This window comes from Cibotium barometz, chromosome 54, assembly GCF_041138505.1.
Source record: "Cibotium barometz isolate CiBa-2024 chromosome 54, ASM4113850v1, whole genome shotgun sequence".
Taxonomy (NCBI): domain Eukaryota; kingdom Viridiplantae; phylum Streptophyta; class Polypodiopsida; order Cyatheales; family Cibotiaceae; genus Cibotium; species Cibotium barometz.
In genome coordinates this window covers 38,548,722-38,553,010 of record NC_141099.1, presented here as the reverse complement: position 1 = coordinate 38,553,010, position 4,289 = coordinate 38,548,722, and positions in this window count along the sequence as shown.

Here is a 4,289-nt window from a genome sequence, read left to right as displayed (position 1 = left end):
AAATGCTCACATAAGATGAAGAGTGGACTAACGACCAAAGAAAACAATCAAAAAACTGAATTTTGACACCTCGGAGTGGGGATCTTCCCTCATGAAGGAGGCACATTTTTTCCTCATCATTACCCCCAATTTTTAATCAATAATATGAGATATTTCATCTCTCCTCTCTCCTATTTCAAAACTAGATCCAAAAAGTAAGTTGAACTGACCCAAAAATGGTAAAAAATTGACCAAACTGATATGAAAAATTCTAGAATTAGTTTGCTTGGTTAGAGGTTCACTTTTTCCTATAAATAGAAGCCTCCCCCTTTGTAAAAGCTTAATGGTGTTTATGCACTATTACTCTGCTCCTGTCCTGAGCCATTTACATTGAATTTTTTAATAATTCAATTGTTTGCTTGGTTAGAGGCTCACTTTTTTCTATAAATAGAAGCCTCCCCCTTTGTAAAAGCTTAATGGTGTTTATGCACTGTTACTCTGCTCCTGTCTTGAGCCATTTACATTGAATTTTTTAATAATTCAATTGTTTACTTGGTTAGAGGCTCATTTTTTCCTATAAATAGAAGCCTCCCCCTTTGTAAAAGCTTAATAGTGTTTATGCACTATTACTCTGCTCCTGTCCTGAGCCATTTACATTGAATTTTTTAATAATTCAATTGTTTTTGGCCTAATCCTCTCCAAAGTGGATTGGTGGCCACTCTTGCTTCAAACAAGAGTAGAACCCTCAATCGCTCAAGCCAAAGGAGAGCTTACAAGCTCAATGTAAGTTAATTTTCTTACTTGTTAATTTTAAATCTATGGTTTTCTTGATTTTCATGTTTTACAGTTGATTGAATTAAATTCAAATGCTATGCCTTTGAGGAAAAGGCCACCCCCTTCTCTTCTTTACATTCCAGCCTTTCTTAATCCTAGAAAGATTAACTAAGGGATTAATTAAACTCTTCTTATTATTTACTCTCTTGAATTTAGAAAATTGTGTAGATTAGAGTTCTATGAATCTAATTTGGGTTAATTTAAGTTAAAAATAGAATGATAAAAATGAGAAATGGTCAGCCATACAAAGGAGGTTATGGCAAAATTTTCTAGAATTTTGTGGAAAAGAAAGTTTGTTTTTATGTTATTCCAAAAGAGTAATTCCCACCATTTTTTGCATCTAAAAGAAATATTCTAATTACTCCATATACATATTCACCTATGAATATGCATGGATATCACTGATATTAATTATTAAAATTGATTTTTATTCATAGAAAGATGCATAAAGAAATTATTTTTATTTCAAAAGTGTTATTCTCATTAAATTTGATTTTTATGCATAGAAAGATGCATAAAGGAATTATTTTTATTTCAAAAGTGTTATTCTCATTAAATTTGATTTTTATGCATAGAAAGATGCATAAAGGAATTATCAAAAGTGTTATTCTCATGAAATTTGATTTTTATGCATAAAGAAATTTTTTTATTATAAAAGCGTTATTCTTATAAAAATTGATTTTTATGCATAAAGAATTTTTTCTAAATTTTAAAAGTGTTATTCTTATTAATTTGATTTTATGCATAAAAAGATTTTTTATAAAAGTGTTATTCCCATTGAAGTTGATTTTTATGCATAAATAGATGCATAAAGAATTTTTATATCAAAATTAGAATTCTCTTAAATTCTATGTTTAAATTCTATAAGTATTTGATAAATGAATAATTAGATACTCTAAGAGAGAAATTTCTATTGTTTTATATTCACACGGATTGTAAAAAGAGAATTTAAGAAATCTATCGAGATCGAAATATTGAGATAAATGATTAATCTATTCCTCACTAGAATTCGTAACTAATTTAGAAATGAGTTAAGTGAATATTCAAAGAAAGAAATTCAGTAAAATAGTAACTGAATTATCAAACCTTTTTGAGAAAGATAGTTCAGGAAAAATCTTATCCGACTCGAACCTTAAATCAGACTATGACCAAGACCAAGCTCTTTCGTCAGTTTCGAGGAAAGAAGGAGTGACTAGTTTAGAAAAATACACTCAAAACTCCCGCCAAATCTGAAACTAAGTTTGAGACCCTTCGAATTGATCTGTGGATCAATTCGAAGGAGTGACCAGTTTCGAGGAAAGAAGGAGTGACCAGTTTAGAAAAATACACTCAAATCTCCCGCCAAATCTGAAACTAAGTTTGAGACCCTTCGAATTGATATGTGGATCAAGGTTATAGAATTCGAGGAATTCTAGTATGAAATTCAGAATTCCGATCAAGAAGTTTTGGGGATACTGATTCAAGAAATACTCCTTGTATTCAAAAGAAAATCAAACTGAAAACTTGCATAGAAAAGAGATGGATGTGGATGTGCATGTGAAGAATGGATGTGAATGTGTGTGAAGAATGGATGTGGATGTATGTGAAAGAATGGATGTGGATGAGTATGTGAAAGAATGGATGTGGATGTATGTGTGAAAGAATGGATGTGGATGTCTATGTGAAAGAATGTGATGTGACATGAATATATGTGGATGTGAAGTGATAAATATGAATGTATTGGATAGATGTGAGTTGTACATGTGAACGATTGGATGGATGTGGATGAATGAGATGAGATGTGTATGAATGAGATATGATGTGGATAGAAGTGATGTGATATAATGTGGATAGAATGTATGTGATGGGATGGTGATGAGAATAAATGTGATGAATATGAATGAATGAATGCGATGGATATGAATGAATGAGATGTGATGTCATGTGAATCGGGATGTGAGTAAATGAGATGTGATGTGAATTGGGATAGATGTGAATGGATGATATGTGATGTGAATGAATATGATGTGATGAGATGTGGATATGAGTAGATGCGAGTGGATGAGATCTGATGCATATAAATGAGGAAAGATGTGATGAGATGAAAAATAATGTGATGAGAATAGGAATACATATGAAATAAATGAGGATTGATGTGGAACAATGTGGAAAAACGAGAGTTCGTTATAGAAACTGTCTTTATGACCTGTTTTTAAATGACTGTTTTATGTCAAAAATGCTAGGGAAGCATTTTGACTGTCTTGTGAATGAGGTCGTGTGGAGACCTATTTAGTAAAGTTGCAGCAACTGACGGAGAGTTAACGGAGGACGTCTCGCATAGCAAGGTCGGTCGAGGTCTTGACCAATCTTGGATCGATTTAAATGGTGAGCTTCCGGTATGGTGGATGAGGGACTAAGGAAGTGGCCTATGAGTGAAGCGCTAGGTGACCTGTGAAGGATCTTAGAGGGTGCTGACCATACGGTGCTCGAGCTCTGGGTCATCGAAGATACCACATGTACGTCTCGTGGAAGATAGTGGAACAAGGAGTAAGAGTTGTTTTCTGAATGCGGGCATGGATCTAGTTGATTACTGGTCCTCAACGGATGAGTCCATGGCTCTTTTATATGGATCTGTTGGTTGATCTTGCTGATCTTCAACAACGGAGATTTTATTTTGATTTTTATAAGTGAATATATTGTCGGGTACTATGAGCTAGGAATAATCGAAAAGGTCCCTGAGTGGACAGGTGGTGAGTGTTCTGGTTGCCAATGATGCCATAGGTACACTGATGAATGGAAAAAATAGAAATTAGGATTCAACAAGATAATTTTGGAGGATTATAATCAGTGATTCTATAGATTCATTAAAAGATTGTTTTAAAGACAGCTGAATCTGTGAAAAAAGGCAATTTCATATTGGGTGTGTAAGTGGTGTGACTAGTTTTAAGTTTGCATGAATATCTGGCTAGGGGACTTAGGAACTCTTTTACCTGGGACAAAACCAAACCGAATTCTTAAATGGATCCCATCACTATAGTGGTTGGGCGGTTGGCCAACCCACAGGATTGGATGGGACTGATGGATCCCTAAAATGAGACTCAATTCTGTTATAGTACGATAGATGAAGTAAATCCCAGATAAAAATTGTTCTATGGAAAAGAATCAACGGCTGTGCCTCTCAATGAGGAAAAAAGCGTTGGCCTCTATGATCCAAGTGCAAGTCTTTTGCTTGATCTGACTATGATACTTACGGGCCCGCCGGTCAGATCAGCTCTGTTAGTTAAGGCTCTTGACTACGGAGTAAAGCTATCATGGAGGAATCGCTCAGGCGAGGAAAGTTTTTCCAGGTTTGGTTTTGGAAGAACCAAGGGATTAGTCTCTTGTCCGAATATTCATGGGCGAGGCCCCGAGTGAAGGACCCTACCCCGCACAAGAAGTGCTACTTTCGGTGCTAGCACCCCAGGATTCGTTGCACGGTGGGGACATGGATCTTTCAT